This window comes from Oryzias latipes, chromosome 4, assembly GCF_002234675.1.
Source record: "Oryzias latipes chromosome 4, ASM223467v1".
Lineage (NCBI taxonomy): Eukaryota > Metazoa > Chordata > Actinopteri > Beloniformes > Adrianichthyidae > Oryzias > Oryzias latipes.
In genome coordinates, this window is record NC_019862.2 from 2,016,408 (window position 1) to 2,036,807 (window position 20,400).

Sequence of the window (20,400 nt, forward strand, 5' to 3'; positions counted from 1 at the left end):
AATAAAGGAAGAAACAAATGTAGCTCCTCTTTGTTTAGGGGCTTGTGAAAGAAGACTGAATTTATTAATCAGATGATAACGTATAACAGTTTCTTATGCTTCTTTTTGTTTTTTCATAAACTGAACTTCTTAACCACATCATCCGATCCACTATTGCTGCACACGTGTCCTGCTTCCAATGCTTTGCTAAAAGTGCTCTTCTTTTTTCCAAGCAGAAGTTACATGAGTTTGGCAACAAACTTAGCAGATATTTAACAAAGACCCAAACTGATCCGCAAATAATTACTTCAATTATTGATGCTACTGGCAATGAATATTTCAATTTTGACTATTTATCCCTTGTGCTGTCCTATGGGGTCCAGATGACCCCACCCTTCCATTGACGTGTTCTCCCTACCATGACAAAGGTGGATAAAGGTGGAAAGATTTCATGTAATCCATGGACACCAGTGAAGATCACAAATCATTGAAGAAAAAAGGTTCAGAGCACTGTCTTGTGGGTCTAGATGACCCAACTACCAATGTTAAAGTACCTAGGATAGCACAAGGGTTACGCAGTTTGACTCCTTTCGTTCTCCATGCCAGGGCACTGGGCGAATTTGTTGCTGCCTGGCACTTAAAGAAAAGAAGACACTAGACAGTGCCGGAATCGCAGCATGACATGTTAATCTTTTTCCGTTTTTTCATTCAAAATACATCAGAACCATTTTATTCTAAAACTATTTTGGTCTGATCAAATGTACTGTTAAGCCGCCATTAAGCCACCAAGATTGCAGAATTGGTGACTGCCAAATATTATTCACCACACTGTAAATATGAAATGACAGGATTTGCTTGAATGACAGTTTGCAAAAGGCTTTAGATTTGTTGTTCTGTTTACTCATTAGGACCCATTCCAATGAAAATTGTATTTTTGGTGTTTTTAACTTGTTCTTGTAACCTTTTTCTCCTGATGGAGGACATATATAAAGACAATCAAGATTAAAACTGTAGTATTTTGTTATTCAAATCGGGGTTCAGGAGCAGAGGAAAAAAACTGAAAAAGCATGTAGTCACTACATATCAACTACATTCAGCGAGCCACAATCTCCCTGGTCTGCTCAATAATGATCCATGAACGTCTTTGTTTTCCTCGTCTGGATCAAAACTGCATGGCTGGATAGCTCCAATTTTGCTCGCCATTTTTGACACAGGTTTTGATTTTGTCTAAAAACGACATCATCATAATTAAAAGACCACTGGAAACGCTTTGAAAATAGATCAAAAGATGATTGGAGTGGGACTTTAAGCCTTACTCACATGCACTCATATCTGTACAGCTTCTGTGGGTTTTTGGGTTGGCGATAGAACAATCGCACACTCACATGGTCACTTTAACCCTTGTGCTATCCTAGGCACTTTACTATTGGGAGTTGGGTCATCTAGACCCACTAGACAGTGCTCTGAACCTTTTTTATTCATTGATTTGTGATCTTCACTGGTCTCCATGGATTACATGAAATCTTTCCACCTTTGTCATGGTAGGGAGAACACGTCAATGTAAGGGTGGGGGTCATCTAAGATAGCACAAGGGTTAAGCGACGTCATAAAAATGGGACCTATGATTCTCGTATGTGTGGTAAGTGTATTGGGACGTATTTGTAAAGCTAATGTAAGGTTTATGGTTTTTTGATGTACAGGTGATGCTGTTGTACAGTGCCCTATCGTCACACTCTAGTCACTCTAATTAGTCCTAATTAGTAAGCTGCATGTCCTGGCTCCTTACTGCCTTAGCGCAAATGTGCAAGCTCCATACAAACTATGCTAGGATTGTCTAACCGCCTGTTTAAGAGTCAGGCTGCACACAAGGAGAGTGCACTTTCTGTGTGAACAACTTTCACAGGTCATTATGAGGAATCTGCAGGATTTGGGGTGGTCAAAAAATGAACAATTTGTTCGACACGCTTTGCATGTTGCGTTAGCTACAACCTGTGGCTCACACCATGCTGTTAGAGAAATATGTGCATGAACATTTGGACTCTACAGACTCACCTGGTGGTCTACGATCTTGTCAACAGGTCTGCCCATTTGCCAGCAGACAGCCCGTATCTAGCCGTAAGGGCAGTTGTGGCTAAGGCGTTACTGGATTACAATAGTTGGAACCACACAAAGAGACACTTGTAGTAGATATATTTACTATTTATTTTCTATTTTTAAGCATGCTTTATAATACATTTCAAAAAGGCTGTAAGTATAAAGAATCAATTTATTTTCTACTTTGAGGAGAAGGTTACCCTTCCATCTGTCTATAGGTGAGAGAAGAAAAACAGTAGTAAACCACATGAAAATGTTGACACACATTTATGGTAAGAAATGCAGGTGTAGACTCCCCTTAGTGATTCTGTTACTGCTGCCTGTTCAGTGTTTAGTGTTTTACATTTTACTGGATGTATCATGTGCAAAGTGTGCAAAAAGACTCTAATACATTTTCATGGCATCCAGTCATACTGCAACTAGCAAAAAGTGTCTTCTCAGAAGTCACTGCCTTTTTATACAATTATGACTGCATTTGACTGGCAGGACTCAGCCTCCACACCTTTCTGCACGCTTGGCCTCTGTGTATGTAACCGTCTCTCAAGACAGAAGACTCAGCTGCCACCGCAAACCGAAACCCTGTGGCTCTGGGATGGAGAACAGTTTTGCAGTCTGACTTTCACAGCCTTCAAAAAAACGCACAGACATAGCCTGCGGCGTGTGTGTGTATTTTGAACAATGAAAACAAATTGTTGTCAATAATGATACAAAATTCAGAATCAGAAGCATTCATTACAATTGTTAAATTAATTAAAAACTGTAAATGGGAATCTTTTTAATGTATATGCATTCAATTATTATAATGATGTATGTTTAACGTTTGGGGAAGCCCTTCTTCTTAAACTCCCTAAATGGATATGTAAACACTACGGTTTCTGTTGTGTCAGGAGTGTGAACACAAAACTAAAGATACACAGTCAAACTTAACCTTGCAGGAAGTGGCGACTGCCACCATGGTAGCAAACTGAAACCTGAAGCAGAAAGGAGACGTACCTTTCTGCTGCTTTGACGTCATTTCTAGTATGCAGACACTAAAAGGAAGCAGCAAGAGTTCATAAGAACAAACACTAGGCAACACTATTTTTTAAAATTAAAACACAATTGTGTGAGTGAGAGCTGTGTTAACATTGCAATTTAAAACTTTTTTGTAATCCTTATATATACAAAAATAAGTAAACAATTTTAAAAATGTACAGTAACTAAAGGAGAAAGTATATTATTAAAAGAGTAAATGGTGAATTTGGGAGTTAATCTGGTAGTGTAATGTCAAAACCTCTACATTTTCAATTCCACCAGTCAAGTCAAAGACATCAGCACAAAAACATGAAATAGCAACGCAATCCACTTATTGTTTAAAAACAACTTTTATCTAGTTTGGCAGCTCCTCTAAATTCTTTAACATTAAATCTTTGAAACAAAATTATTAAAGACCCACTCCAATGAAAATGGTGTTTTTAACATTTTCTTGTAGTATTTTTCTCATAATGGAGGTGAAATATAAAATAATTAGAGATTAAAATTTCATTTTGGAATATCTGTAATCCTTGTGCTATCCTAGGGACTTTAACATTGGGAGTTGGGTCATCTAGACCCACTAGACAGTGCTCTGAACCTTTTTTCTTCAATGATTTATGATCTTCACTGGTGTCCATGGATTACATGAAATCTTTCCACCTTTATCCACCTTTGTCATGGTAGGGAGAACACGTCAATGTAAGGGGGGTCATAGGATAGCAAAAGGGTTAATCAAATCGTGTGGGAGCAGATTAAACCATGTGGATTGAAAAGTTAATCCATTTAATTACCACAACTTCATTTTGTCTGTTATTTTCTATGATTCTTTTTCTCTCCGGTTTCCACGCACAGACTAATAGATTTATGTTCCGCTCTGTTTTCCTGGTCTGAGCTGGAATTTGGGTCAAAACTGTATGGCTGGATAGCTCCAATAATACTCTCCAGTTTTTATTTTATTTTTTTTGCTATGTTAATGTTAGGTTGGGGTTGTCAGGAGGTGTAAGATAGAGGGAAAGAGTGTAGACAAAGTGATGATGGGATTTTAACAAAGGGTTACTTCCACACCAACAGTCCCACCCACAACAATGAGGCAAATTTCTGATGAGCTGTCTCTGCAGAAAATATGTCTTAAACACGACACTGGCTTTTTGATTTTGGCTAAAACTGCATAATCATAATTAAAATACCACTGGGAATACTTTTGCAATAGAAAAAATATAGTTGGAGTGGGACTTCAAAGGGTTGTGGAAGAAATTTGTTTCATTTCAGCAGGGAGTCCCTCTAAAAGTATTGGAACAGCATGGTCAAGTCCTCTGTTTTTCAGTTTTCATTTCTCAGTGATATCTCAGGGTAGAGCACCTTTTCTCTAAACCTACCCACTTTTTAAATGGGCAAACATATTGGAACATGTGACTGATAGGTGTTTAGTTGCTCAGATTTTGGATTTTAGATTGATTGCTGAAACATTAAATAATTTAAGTATTCGGCTTTGGGTTTTACCTGTCAAAACTGTATTTGCATCTATGGGACAGAAGGAAATCATTTGGAAGCCAAGAGAAGAGGGAAATTGCAATAAAACCATTTGGAATATCCTGAAAAAGAAAGAAACTATTGGGGTACTGAACAACAGACATCAAACAGGTCAGCCAAGGGTGACAACAGCAGTTTGTGACAGAAACATATTGATACCTGTGAAGAAAACCCCCAAAACAACAGTCACTGATATCACTGCCAATCTCGGGGTCGGAGTGAAGCTATCCCAAATCCACTGTTTGAAGAAGACTTAGAGAGAAGGAATTGTAGAGCCAATTACACAAGATTCAAACCACTCATTAGCAAAAAAAAATTCAAAATGCCAGATTGGGTCTTGCAAAGAGGTACAGAGATCAGCCACCAAAATTGTGGAAGAAACTTTCAGTGACTGATGAGACTGAGATGAACCTTCTACCAAAGGGATGAAAAGGGCAAAGTATGGAGAAAATAAGGCTTATGTTCCAAAACACACAAGCTCATCTGAGAAGCAGGCAGGAGATAATTTTATGCCTTGGGCTTGCATGGTTGCATCTGGAATTGGCTCACTATTTTACACTGTATGTTTTGAGTAACTCATGTAGCACCAGAATAAATGCTCAAGTATACAAAACCATTCTGTCCAGGAATCTTCAGAAAAAGGCATCCAAACTAATTAAGAGACATTTCGTAATGCAACAAGACAATGACCCAAAACACGCTGCCAACACAACAAAAGACTTTATCAGGGGCAAAAAGTGGAAAGATTTAGACTGGCCAACATAAAAATAAGAATAAAATTAGGGGACCATTTGTCCCAATGAATATTGTCTCGATGAAAATACGTAAAATATCACAAAGTTAAGGAGGCCTGAGCAGGCTGCCCCCTGCGTGCTGCAGCGGGTCTCCGTCTGACCGCCAGCTTGCCTCCCAGGGGCCAGCGTAGCGCACGCTCCAGCTTCGCCCACCAGTCTTCAACCTCCATTTCCTGACAGTTGTACTAAATGTGACTCTTGTTTTGTTTTGTGATTAACAGCCAGCTAAACACAGGCTTCTGTTATTGTTGGCAAGATTTTAACACAAAAAGAGTGTGACACTGAATGATGCAAAGATAAAAGACGGAAATTTTAATCAGAAAATGTTACATTTAACAGATAAATTTCGTTTCAGACCTGTAGTGAGGAAGCTTTGAACTCCCCATAAATAATGTTAATTTATTTTGAAAATTTCCCCGTTTTATTTTGTACGAAGGACCGAGCTTCCTGCGTCCAACTTACTTTGTTGATCCAATACTTTTAGAGGGGACTGTAGTTTCCACATTATTAATCGTTTATTCCTCTGTTAAATTTCTATTTAATGTCAGCAAACGATGTCCTAGCAATAATTTGGAAACAAAATTCAATCAAGGAAGTCACAATAGATGCACTACTTCTAATCTATTAGGAAAAAAATGCCCAAGCTGGTGGTTGTAATGAATCTGGAGGATCAAAAGAGCAGAATGTGGTTTAAGAATTTGTTTAGTTCAATCCAAAGCCCAATGCAGGGCTGGGCAAAGGGGAACCCTGAATTTGCAGGCTTCTGAAAAACAAAAGTTCTATGGACAACCAACAATCTGGCAGTGGGTGAAATGGTATAACAGGAGGCTTAGGCAGTCAAGGCAGTCTTGAAGATGAGGAGCTGGAACTAAACCCAGGTTGGCACTTGAGTAGGTGGTGTTCTGTTGACAGAGCGAAACAAGAATGAGACTTGGCAGGACAAGAGTTAGGCTTGGTAAACGAGAGTTATCTCTAGACCAAGTACTGCACCATAGAGGGCAACGAACTGGCGACGAATGCTGGAGCGAGGCCACCATAAATACTGGAAAGGAGATGAGGTAAGTGCCAACAGCTGGGTTCAATCTGTGAATGAGAGCAGACAGGGGGGGGGGGGGGGGGGGGGGGGGGAACTCCCGGAGGTAACTTGACAGTCAGAACAATTCCCTGTGTAACTCCCACACCGCAGGTTAGAGTGCTGGACACACAGTCCGACTCTGACAAACTGGATCTTGTTTGTGAGGTAGTCCAGGACCCACTCAGCCTGGTTAGTGTTCCTCCATCGGCTGGATGAAGTTGCAAAAGGCGGAGAAATTGCACAGAACTGCAGAGGTTCCCCAGTTGGGCTGGAGGACGATGAAACAGGGAGATGGAGACAAGGCAAAGACCCAGGGAAAATACAGAGAACCCAACACTGGCCCTCGAGAAGATGAGACGTCACAGAAGGTAGGTAAGACATAATGTTATGGCTGTGGCCATATTTGTGGTTTGTTTTTCTGTGTATTCTCTGGAGTGTGATGTGCTTTTGTGACAAAGTGGGCCCTTGCTGTGTCCTGTGGAACTTTGTGTGTTTTTGTGAAAAATTCTTTCAGATGTGGGTTGCTGAGTGTTGGAGGGTATTTAAGCTATTCAAAGCTCCCTTAACCCTTGTGCTATCTTAGATGACCCCACCCTTACATTGACGTGTTCTCCCTACCATGACAAAGGTGGAAAGATTTCATGTAATCCATGGACACCAGTGAGGTTCACAAATGATTGAAGAAAAAAGGTTCAGAGCACTGTCTAGTGGGTCTAGATGACCCAACTCCCAATGTTGAAGTCCCTAGGATAGCACAAGGGTTACAATCTCTGCTTTACCTTCACTCCACTGAGTTGGCAGAAATCCCCCCAAATCCCTATAACCCTAAAACCAAGAAGTCAGCCAGCCACCCAGCCAACCAACCACTTCTCTATGGAGCTCAGTTACCAGTGTTGCTGCTTAGCGCCTTCAGCTTTCAGCTCTACTTTAGTGTACCTGACCCTAAAGTGGTTCACTCGTTTATGTTCTATAAGTGCCTGCAAATAAGAACATAATGACAAAGCTACCAGGATCACTGGTGAAATGTTTATAAAGAGAAGACATCAGGTCCTGATACCTTGACTCAGCTTTAAGACAACACTTATTGGCATTCCTGACCGCAAATTTCAACCATTGCTCCAACGGGGGTTGGCAGGCAGGTAAGCCGGGTTTTGAGTTCTCTGAACCGAATAGGGAGTGGGAGCTGACAAGTAGACATGTTCACAGCTCCATGCACAAAAGAAATCGGCCAGACTTTGGCGCATCTGCAACGTAGCGGCAATGATCTGCAAGCGTGACGTGACTCTGTTCACCTAGATCCGCCCTCCTCTCAGTGACCGGTATGTTTAACTGGCTTCCACCTGCACATGCAAATTGAGGCTCCTGCAAACTATTTTTCTTTTTCTTCAGGAACGTGTTTTAGGCTGCACGCCCTTCTCTCCCCGCAAATAGGGGTTTAAGCTGCTGCTTTGCTTTTATTGTTTTTACTGTGATTTCTGTCCGGGTCCCACCCCCGCCACGGCGGAACCGGTTGGAGCGAACGCCCAGCTCACGGAGACCTCTCGTTGCTGTGGCGTCTCACCGGACTGTGGACGGCTCCCACCAGCTGATCGGCGGTGGTTGGGCGGCTTACCGGCGCCCCTGAAGACCAGTCGTCTTTTTTTTTTCTTTGTTTTTAATGTTGTGTCTTTTATTGATATTGTCAATTTTATTCTTGTTTCAGGAGGTAGGAGGCCGAGGTGGTGGACTGCTGTGTCTGGTGGTGGGTCCCAGTGTGCTGTGTGGTTTCCATCACGTGTGCAGTGATTCAAAAAGGGGTGTTTGCATTGTTTTTATGCTGTTTTTAGCCACCTCGGTAAGCTCCTCCTCCAGAACATTTTTTTACTGACTTTTATCAAGGATTGTTTTATTAAAAGGTTTCTTAACATTGTTTTTAACTGAATTCTACTAAATTATATTTTAAAGCAAACCACAGCCTCTGCCTTGGTTTAGAGCAGGACCTGCACCTGCCTTACTTTAAAATCTTTTCCTGGGGCTCATCAGCCCCAGGTGGCATTGTCAACCCGTTTTCTCGTGCTGCCACACTATCTAAGTATTACAAGAAGAATGTATATGCCATTTGGATATTTGTAAAATTACACTTTGTGACAGACTGACTGAACTGGTCGTGGAATGAGAAAAAAGGATATTGTCATCAAGATAAACGGATAAAATTACGGATCGTGTCACTGAGGACACTGTCAACGAGATTCTGTAACACTGCTGGAACGTTAGTTCATCAAAATGGCATGGCAAGAGGCTCTCAGTGACCACTAGAGGGTTAAATACCGCCTTCCACTCTTCTCCCTCCCTTAAATGGATCAAATGCTATGCATTAAGTAAATCCTTTTTGGTAAATATTAAGCAGTTGTGTAAGAATTCAAATGAAATTATTAGTTGGAGAAGGTATCACATCTTTATAACCTGAAAGGTCCAAGACTTCTACCTGTTATCATAACAATAAGAAAGGCAAATTAGTCCTTCAGAGCTTTTGGCATATTTTCATATACTTTACAACTCTTTAAAGTGTTGTAAAGTGTACTGTCAGCATCAGAATCAGTTGGTTTATGTTAATTGGGTAACCACTTTACTACAGTTAAGTTCAAAGAACATCAACACTGGAGCTAGTGTTAAAGGGTTCACTTGATTGTTAAGTCCTTAATAAAAAAAACCTAACTTTGCAGATTTGTTCCGTTTAGAGTCTTCCACCTGTGTGTGAAATTCAACAGCATAATCATCAACTGAACGATATCTCTGTGCTAAGCATGGCAGGATAGTTGAGAGACACTCAACTAAACACCTTTACACAAACAGGATATACGTATGCACCCAGCAATGATATATGCTTGAATATGTTTGCTTGTATGCATATATGCATGTCCGTGATCTGTATCTGTACAATGTATGTGTCGATATGCATGTGAATGGAAACTGTTGTGTTGGTAGTATTTGAGCATGTGGATGAATGTGTCTGTGGACAGGCCAAGCTCTTTTGGTAAACGCCTAAATGGAAAAGTAATAATGAAAAACACATGATCTGACCCTTTCTATTGTTCTACAATCACTCTCCAACCCTTAACCTTCCCTTTCCTTTTTATCTCCACGTCCCCCATCTCTACTATCCAACTCGCCCTCTTCTCCATCCTGACCAAAAAGAAATTCATACAAATAAGATCAAATAAAGTTTAGTCACCAAAAGGGGTTTATACAAGTATACACCTTGTGTGTCCAAAGCTACATAACCTCCTATTTTAACAGTAACATCTGTCCATCTGAATGCTCAGCGGCTAGACAACAGAAAATACAGCAAAAGAGCTTGACAAAGCTAAAGATGTTGAGGTTATCTTTGGGAGTGACTTGAAAAAAATCAGGTATGAGTTCATACAATGGGGATGGATGAGGCACATTTGCTAACTTTGTTCATTCTGTCCATGACAGTACACATACATGTGATGTTACATTAGAAGCATTAAAAAGCAAACGAGTGAGGAAATAATGACATGTAGCTCTGTTTATTTCAGGAACTAAAAAGATATTAGCAAATCTGTTATCTATTTTTAAAATATGTATTAAAAAGACAAACTAAACACAAAACGACATTTTTTTAGTATAAAGCAGTTGACCTTAAAACCATAACTGTAAATTGGAAAAAAAAAATAACCTACAGGAAACTGTTACATTGCTTGTCAGTCGACAAGCAGCTGCAGCATGCAGAAGCAACAGCCGTGTTTTATACATCTACCAAAAACACCTGCAGCCAGTGAACATTCTGTTGTGTAGGCCTAACACTGACAATGAGAGGAACCATCTTAGCATCATAGTGAAAATGTTCTAGCACATTTTTAAGGGCATGCTGTGGGCGACAGATTGTAGTGAATGCCTATACAACACACAATTAAGGGTGAAGTAGGTAAAATGTATGGAAGCGATTCTGTAGCATAATTAAAAATAAAAGTCAAACCAGAAATGCTTTTTAATTTTCAAAATGAAGCTGCATCAAATGACTCAAAATTAAAATCTTCAACACTGCTTATTCTATCACTTAATTAAAATGATAATGAAAATGGTATTTGACATTTCATTTTCAAACAGTTCTCTGGTAAATGTGTAGCAAAATTCATTTAGAAATATTAATTTGACAATTAAAATGGATTAACAGAAATGCTTTTTCATTTTCTAAATGTAAATGCATCCAATGATTCAAAATTAAAATGAAAAATCAAGCCTTCAGAAGGCTTTTTTATTTCTACTCAAAAACAGCTTATTCTGAGTCATAATTAAAAGGAAAATGCAAAGAGGGGATTGCATTTTCATTTTCACATCCACCCTGTGAATAGTAGCCCATTGTTCAATTCCACTTAGCATTTCCAGAGGGGAGGCGGGGCGATGACGTCAGTGCTGTCTCCGTGTTGCTCCGGCTGCTAACAGACACATGCTAGGAGCAGTGCGGCCAGGCTTGTAGCATTAAAAATAATCATGACAGTAATAAAAGCACATTTAGAGGATAGTCTCCTGCAGCTTCCCGCTGAGTGCATGTTGGTCAAACCAGCAAACGGCAAAAGTTTAGCATGGCGAAATCTGCTGGAGCTGCTCAAACAGCAAAATCAGCGAAAATAAATAATAAATAAATAAATAATTGATACTTTATTTATACCACAATGGGGAAATTCTTCTCCGCATTTGACCCATCCCCTGGGGGAGCGGTGAGCTGCATCCTAACCGCGCTCAGGAGGCAGCAGCGTTAAGGGCCTTGCCTAATGAAAGCTGCAGACTATCTTCTAAATGTGCAGCAATGAGCAACTTGGATCCATCCATCCACTTCCGCTCATCTGTAACCGGGTACGGTGGCAGCAGTCTAAGCAAAGATGCCCAGACTCCCTTCCCCCCGGCCACTTCCTCCAGCTCCTCTGGGGGAATTCCAAAGTTTTCCCAGGTAAGTCGAGAAACATAGTTTCTCCAGCATGTCCTGGGTCTTCCATGGGTCTCTGTTCAGTGGGACATGCCCGAAACACGTCCCCAGGAAGGCATCCCGACCAAATCCCAAAGCTACTTCAACTGGTTCCTCTCATTGTGGAGGAGCTGTGGTTCTACCCCGAGCTCTCTGACTGATTGAGCTCTTCACCCTATCTCTAAAGGGGTGCTAAACCACCCAGTTGAAAAAGCTCATCTTGGCTGCTTGTATTTGGGACTTTTTACTTTTGGTCAAAATCCACAGTTGTTATGTGGTTCCAATACAGGTGTCAGTCTCACACTCTGATGTCCCCTCACTTGTTAACATGATCATGAGATACTTATCTTTCTGGAGATGACAAGCTACCTCTCTTCAGTCAAGAACCATGGCCTAAGACTTAGTCATGCAAATGGCCCCAACCTATACTAGATGTCCTTTCTTGATGAAGCCAACAGGACCAAATCATCCACAAAAAGAGAGTAGAAATCTTATGGTCCCAAACCAGACCCTCTCTGACCCCTGGCCGCACCTATAAATTCTACCATAAAGATTATGAACAGAATTGGCAATGGGGGGCAGCCCTGCATTGTAGCTGCTAGTTGGCACATTCTTCATTGCAGATCTTCTCAACAGCTGGTCTGTTTTGAGACTGTTGCTGGACAACACAGACTTTCAACTTTTTTGACAGATTCTCTATTAAATTATGGTCACTCTAAAAATTTGAAATGGTTTTTATGTTGCTTTTTCTTCATTGCCTAAGCAGTGCTTGGGATCATTCTCATGTTGGAGGATCAATCCATAATTCATTGCTCAAAGCTCTCACAGATGGCTCGTCCTGTGCTCTGAAGAAAAGCGGTCCCAACATTTCCATTAGGTATGGTGTTCTTGAGATGCAGCTCAGCATTCTTCCCATTCAAACACAGAGTGGCATTTATACTAAAGAGTTCCATTTTGGTACCATTCTCCCAATCCTCCTCTGAATCAAAGAACTTGCTTTTCAGTACTTTTCTTAACCCTTGTGCTATCCTAGGCACTTTAACATTGGGAGTTGGGTCATCTAGACCCACTAGACAGTGCGCTGAACCTTTTTTCTTCAATGATTTGTGATCTTCACTGGTGTCCATGGATTACATGAAATCTTTCCACCTTTATCCACCTTTGTCATGGTAGGGAAAACATGTTAATGTAAGGGTGGAGTCATAGGATAGCACAAGGGTTAAGTGCATTGCAGCCAAACGGACGACGGTCCAAACCCCTTCTCCGGACCGCACGCTATAACAAAGCACCTTTCTGCCTGCAAACACGAAGCTACGAGACTCCAGCTGCACTGCTCAGAGACACGGTTCACTTGTGTAGAGCAGCAGGTTCATTCTAACAGCCACAGATGTTTTTACAAAGTGGGTTGTGGCAAAATCTCTCTATAAACTTTACAAAGAATAATGTCAGACACAACTTATTAAGGAAAAGAACTTTAGGTTGCAAAAGGAAACGTGAAATAAAAATATATAGAGCCCGAGCAGATCTCCACGCTATGTAGTTTGTCCAATTTGGGTTACCGTAGTGTGACGATATCGTCAGTCGAAAGGACCCCGAACTCTTATAGCAGGCTGGATGGTTATGGCACCCACACCGGGTGTGTGAGTGGGGGGGTATGTGTCCACGTGTTTGTCTGTATGTGTGTGTGTGGGGGGGGACCTTGAGCCCACTGGTGTAAAAAGTGGGTCATTCACAGCATGAAGGTAAAGCAATGGCAGGTCGACAAGAGGCATGGAGAAGCTGGAGGAGGAGCAGAGGCCTCTGTAAATGGAAGACAGGAGCAACTGCCACAATGCTGCACGTGCCGTGTGCATGCAGCATGTTTGCTGTGTGCTGTCTATGTGGGTGGATTGAGCATCCAACTAATCAGACGTGTTATGTGTATCGGTTGAAGGCATGGCTGCTCACAGAATGTGAGACATCTGCCTTCAACCTTCAGCCTCACTTTCATGCTGCAGCAATTTTCAACGTGTCATACATCTGTTCAGACATGTTTAGAAGGACACATCAAAGGGCTGAATCATTCAAAGGAGTAGAATAAAAGAAATGTTTCCCAGATAAAAAAATACTAGAAAAGATTGTTTTTCTACTTTACCACCTCAATCTGTAACTGTTTATATTCTGTCATCAGATTTTAAATTAAAAAAGGAATTAGGAATGAGTTTGGTCCAAACTGGATGAGTTTCAGGATAAGTTTATAGGACAGCAAAGTCAGAAGACCTAAAACCCCAAAGAGGTGATGATCTGACATGTTCTTCGTGCTTTGATTGATGCTTTGATTAGAGAATCCTTGTAAAAGTCTTAACCCTCTTGGAAAAATACAGTAGATCCCTTTTATTTACTGGTGTTCGCTTTTCCTTAAAGAAAATGTAAATAAAACATTTACAGTAATGTGAGATGGGGAAGAGAGAAATTGGATGACAACACACACCACAACACATTTCTATTAACTTTCTTAAAAATATTTTTTGGGTTTTTGGGTTCGTGTGTGGGGATGACAATGTTAGCAGTGGTGTGTAATCACAAAGTTAAAAGAAAATAAATGAGAAAGAAAAAGGAATTACTTTCAGGAAGAAGAGTTAAAGTGATGTTTAGCTGAGCTTGGACTGTATGCCAGGAGTGGTTCCTTAGAGGGCTGATTGTTTCAGTAAATAAGATGTTTCTGCCAACGTTTGCCCTCATGTTTCATTCAAATTCAATTGAAAGGTTGTGTCACACATTTGCGCATATTGCACAAATGAAAATTGGCCATACGTGAATAAATGTGAAAAAGGCAAAAAGGTTGTCGACTTTCACCTGAAATTTTTACACGTGTCATGAATGAACCTTGTTAAAACCATGGAAGAAGTAGGAATAAACATGTAAGCAAAACCAAAAACATCAATGTCAAACCCAAATTTGGCCCAAAATGTGTGCGTCAAAAATTTATACATCTGTAGTAACTGCCTGAAAAGTCCACGGACAAACGTCGAGCTGTCGTGGAAAGCCATACATTTGCGCACAATTGCACAAGATTTACACAACAATTGCGTATAAACGATGTCTATCTATCTATCTATATACCCAGGCTATGTCCCACCAAGGTGGGGTAGCCTAGACAGGGCACACCATTTTAACTCCTTCCTTCTCTTCCCCAAACCCTCCTCCTTCAGTGTGTGCGCGTGTGTGCGTGTGTGTGTGTGTGCCTGGTCTAAGGCCTGGTCTAAGGCCTGGTCTAAGCCACACCACACTCATAAACTGCACAATTCTCAACTGACCAAACATTTTGAACCGCTTTAAAACCGAATTCACGTAAAGACCTGTCGGCCGAAACTGTTGATAGACATCTATGCACATCAAACTGACTAACACAGCAAACTGAAATTTCATACGTAGAAAATGCGAATGCCACTAAAAATGTAAAGACACCAAAACGCTCTGTTGTAGACCACATCCCACAAAAGCCTTTCTATATCCTAGGCAATCTTACAATTTTACTGAACAGTCAGCCGAAACAGGAACATTTCTGTTTTTGATTTCTTTACTCTGACTCTGTCATTCCTCACCATTTCTTAACGTTTTTTTAATATTAACCTTGCCATTCTTTTTTCCTATTTCAATATTTATTTCCCTCTTTTCATCTTTGAGTAAAACACCAAACAACCAGGTGATGAGAAACGTGACGGACACATGCAGACATGACTGTTTGAGAATGGTCAATGGAGAGCAAATGTATAACAGAGGAAAAACAACACATAAAGAACATTTGAAAGAACCAGAGGGAAAAACGGGTAGTATAAAGAAAACACAGAGAGGGAGGAAGCACAAGGTTAAAAATGTTTGAAATAACAGAAAGATTGCTTGCTCAGTTAGAGAAAATATTAGAGGATTGGGGTAGAAATTGAACAACAGATTGTGGGGGGATTTAGTCAAGGTGGCCTATGTTCCTGATGCCTCTTGTTTCGTGGCTTCCCCAGTCTGTCAGAGAAAACAGTCCAATCATGCAGACAGCTGTACTTTGGAGGCTGTGGGGGCGAAAGACAGGAGAGAGGAGAGCTTTGTTTTCCATTTTGTTTCATCAATGTGCTGATTTATTTCCCTTCTCTTCTCTACTCTGCTCTGTTATGTTTGTTACAAGTACAACAAATGAAACACAAGTCTAGATTCAACACCTTTAACAATAATTGAACATCTATTTTTAGAGTGTGCATCCCTTATACTGTTTTAAGTAAAAGGGGAAGTAAGGCTTTGTCCTTTCATTTTTACATCTGATAGTTGACATGTTCTAGTATCTTTTTTTTGCACGGCAATAATATTTAAGGGAACACGCACAACGTTTGGATCCGGTTCTGGTTTTACAGTCAAAACAATCCTTTGGGCAGGTGGACAAAATTTGGGCGAGTTTGCCAGTTTTCAGTTCCTCATTGAAAGTGTTTCTAACAGGGAGATGCGGTCAGGTGAGGCAGGTCAGGCAGTGCCAGTCCTCGCCATCATGGGCAACAACTAATAAAATAAAAGTGTTCACTAATCTGTTCAATAGATGTGATTTATATGTATGATTCCAATAATTGTAACCATTTTTTCCTAAAATCTTTGTATTTTGCATATCAAACCCAGTGCAGGCTGCGAGGTGATGAAGCATCAGGCTCTGCATCACGACAGATTGCACAATCTAATGTGAACTGGGTTGATGGCATGCCTTTAGCTGACTCAGCGTATGCTAATGTTGTAATAGTTTATTAATTTTTTTCCATACGTTTGGATGACACGTTCTCAATGTCCATTTAATATATGATGTATTTCTCATTTGTCGTTCATTTTGTTTATGAATACATACACATCTTTGGGAGGATTTTTATTGCTGATGCAAAAATGGTGAAAAACACCAAATACTTTATGGAGTAAACCCAGGTGATGTTTGATTATTTGATTTAGTTTTCAAAGTTTTATTAATATATTCACAAGAACAAGTCTTTAAAAAATAAACCACTCTTTAATATGTTTCACAAGGAGACTTGCTTATGTTTTACTTCACCTAAATTTATGAAAAGAAAAAAATGTAAAAACAATTCCCACTTTGGTTCTTGATAATACATTAAACCAGAACCCCTGGTATTTGATTATTTGTGGGGTTTTTTCCCTTTCCCACCTTTTTTCTAATTGTTCTTGATGTTCTAGTAAAGAAAAGGGGTTGCTAAGAAAAGTCATTTTATTTGTAAGTATACCTATTCTTGTTCTGATACCTACTTGTAACATAAAAATAAATACATAAATTTTGATGTAGTCTTTTTAGTCCAATTTTTTTTAAAGATATATTTTCTTCACAAGTTATTCAAGTTATTAACAGACCAATCAGATGTCTCAGTAAAAGCATGTGGGTCTGACATCAAATGTCTGAGGCGCTTGATTGACAGATTTAGGGTAGCCAATGCCAGCTGACTTCATCCATGCTGTCTTTCAAGGCAATTCTTGCAACCCTTGTGCTATCCTAGGCACTTTAACATTGGGAGTTGGGTCATCTAGACCCCTCAAGACAATAATAATAATAATAATAATAATAAATTTTATTTAGAAATGCGCTTTACATTTTAGGTAAAATCTCGAAGCGCTAAGACAGTGCTCTGAACCTTTTTTCTTCAATGATTTGTGATCTTCACTGGTGTCCATGGATTAAATGAAATCTTCTCCACCTTTATCCACCTTTTTCATGGTAGGGAGAACACGCCAATGTAAGGATGGGGTCACCTGGACCCCATAGGATAGCACAAGGGTTAAAAAGTGTTAAAAACAACAAAGATTTTCCCATTTCTGTCTGGCTCAACGCAGATGAACCAGGAGTGAAAAACTATAAAAATAAGAATAAAGGTTAACAAATACAGATTACTGCTCCCAGATTCAGATGTTCAAATGGATCTCTCTCAACAGCTTGTACAATTCTCCTGAGTCACGTTATTGACTGTATAAAGGGAAAGCTGAATACTGTGGTGTTTATGGCTCTCTCAGCCAAAAAAGGTTCCCGACCCCTGGTTTAGGGGGATAAAAGGATTTTTTTTGGGGACGTTCATGTGCTCCCTACGAGATCACCACTGACTGTCTGTCCAGAAAAACTTTCCATCCCATAACAGACTCTGGTCGGCGTTCACAGGTGCAGACACGCCCCTTCTGCGCGTTCACGCTGCTCTCTTTCTCCTGCCTGCCCGCACTGACGGTGCACCACGACAATTTTAGAACATGAGTTATTTTACAAAAACCACAGAGAGCCGCAGCACAGGGAGGAAAGAGACGCATTTTGGACCATTTAGTTCTTTCCACCACCGTTCATCTTTAGGAGCGTTTTCGCCGCGTGCTGTCTGAACAACAGCCCCGCCCCCCATGCACACAAATAGCCAGACAGACCTCTCCTCTTCAGCGAGAATAGCGAAATTAATATCATCCTTAATTAACGGAGAATTGACTGACTTGGTGAGTTAAATATGGTAGATAACGTTTATATCTTGTGGGACACAAAAACATGCGACTTCTCCAGTACCGATAGCAGAACCGCTGAGGTCAAATCTTAACAATACTGCGGCCTTGAAGAATGTTGCCCCGGGGCTCGTTCAATACCGGGGCTCGGTACCCATCCCTATCCATTACTCAAATCTTTATCGAAATGCTAGAAATGTCAGAAAACACAATTTCGCAATTACATTGTTTCCAATAAACATAATTACACGATAAACAAACCACCTCGCACGATAGGTCGTTCAAAAACACGGATGTGGGACTTCCGGTTTGGCGAGCATGGGGTAGGATGTCTTTTTTCTACTACCCACTACGTTTTTCATCTTAACCCCACAAACGGACGTTTACAAAGCCTAACAACATTTGAGCACTGAGAGAAATCTCCCTGCTTTTATCGTGTCACGAAATGCCTCCCAAAAACGCCAAACCAACTGAAAAAACAGCAGAATCATCTGATCACAGTGTTTTTACAGCCATTAACAGAGCTGACATAGCAGCGTTGCTAGCTGAACACAGGGCTATACTTCTCGCTGATTGAAAACTACCTTCTTTGATGAAGTGAATGAAAAGCTCGATGGATTATAAAAGGAGTCGGAGCGCCATGGCGAACGTTTAACATCACTGGAGGACAACGCCGAGTCACTTCACCAACGTTTGATCAAAGTGGAGGCTAGCTGTGCTACAAACTAATAACGAGAAGCTTAAATCTAAGCTAGCAGACATGGAAGGGAGACAGCGCCGGTCTAATGTGCGATTACTAGGACTACCAGAAAGAATCGAACATCCTCAGCCATCAAAGAAATGTTCTCAGCTCCTGATGGTTTTTGGAAGGATATCTTTCCATCACCACCTGAACTGGACCGGGCTCATCGAAGCCTAGCCCCAAAGCCCTCACACCTATGAGGACTACATCTTTGAAGTTGTTGGCCAATGGAAGAAGTGCAGATCAGTGATGTCCGACCTGTATCAGATGGGATTGAGACCCTCGCTGCTTTATTCAGCGCGGCTCTGCATCACCAAACCTAATGGCAAGCAGCAAAGTTTCAGCTCCGCGCTGGAGGCTGAAAAGTTTGTGAAGGATTACAAGACAGACTGATTAAATAATTTAAACATGGGTGAAGTATAACACTTTAATTACTGTTAAATCACGATTTCGGCTTTCAGTCATACAGAGCTGTCTAATGTTGATGACTGTCCCCCAGCATGCCTTGGGATCTGGATGTTGTGAGATTATGCTTTTGGCTTTCCGGCCACTTATTTTTTATCCATTATGGTATATTTTGATTGTTACCATGAATTGTTTTCCTTTATATTTGGGACAAACTCTTTATTTCTTTTCAAAGTATCATGTACATATTTCGGAAACATTCTCAAATTCAAGGGGTTACATTCTTTCAGTCGTTACATTTAATCAGGGCATAGAAGAGTTTAGATTTAGTGTGGGAGTTTTGTATTTTGATAGGGTAGGTGTGCTGTTTGTTCTAACAGCTAGTATCACCAGTGTGTTCTGGGGTTTTGGAGGAGGGGGGAGGGCGGTTTTTAATGCCTTGCTGTCAACATTGAACCAAATGTTTATCTCTGTTTTCATCATTTCAGCCAAAATGTGCATTTATAAGTCTATCTCAACTATAATCACTGTGCTTACTGTTATGTTATAATTTTCTTACTTATTATTGAAATATATTCAGGCCTTAATGGCTTGTTATGTTGATATTGTTAACTGGAATGTCAAAGGCCTGAACCACCCAGTTAAAAGAGAATAATCTCTCACTGACTTAAAGAATATGGGTACAGGAATATTATTAGTACAGGAAACGCACTTCAAAAATGAAGACAATGCTCGCTTGAGAGATGGTTGGGTTGGATAGCTATTTCATTCGACTTGTCAGGGGAATGCCAGGGGAGTTGTAATATTACTAAATAAGAATATTTCTTTTACCTCCTCTTCAGTCTTAGCTGATCCCAATGGTAGTCACAGGTGTAATAGTCACAGGTTTAATCTATAATCTATAGGTCATTCTGACTAATATATACACTCCAAACATTGATGATCCAACCTTTTTTTCCCTTATTTTTGAACAACTGCCATGTTTGAAATTACATACTCTCATTATAAGCGGAGACTTAAACTTGTGTTTGAATTTAGGAATGAATAGATCCTCAGTTAAACCAGGATACGCAATACCCAAAGGCGCTTCCCATGTTCTGTCTTTCCCCTCCACCAATGGTGTCTTAGATATCTGGCATTTTTTGCATCCTAAGGACAGACAGTATTCTTTCTGCTCCAATGCTCAACAAAGAGATTTAGAGAAACGGATTGCAGACTTGGACAACAGACACTCATCAAATCCCACAAACGATCTGTACGAAGAACATCTCAAACTTTGTGCAAAACATGACAGGCTCACTTCTTATTCCATAGAATA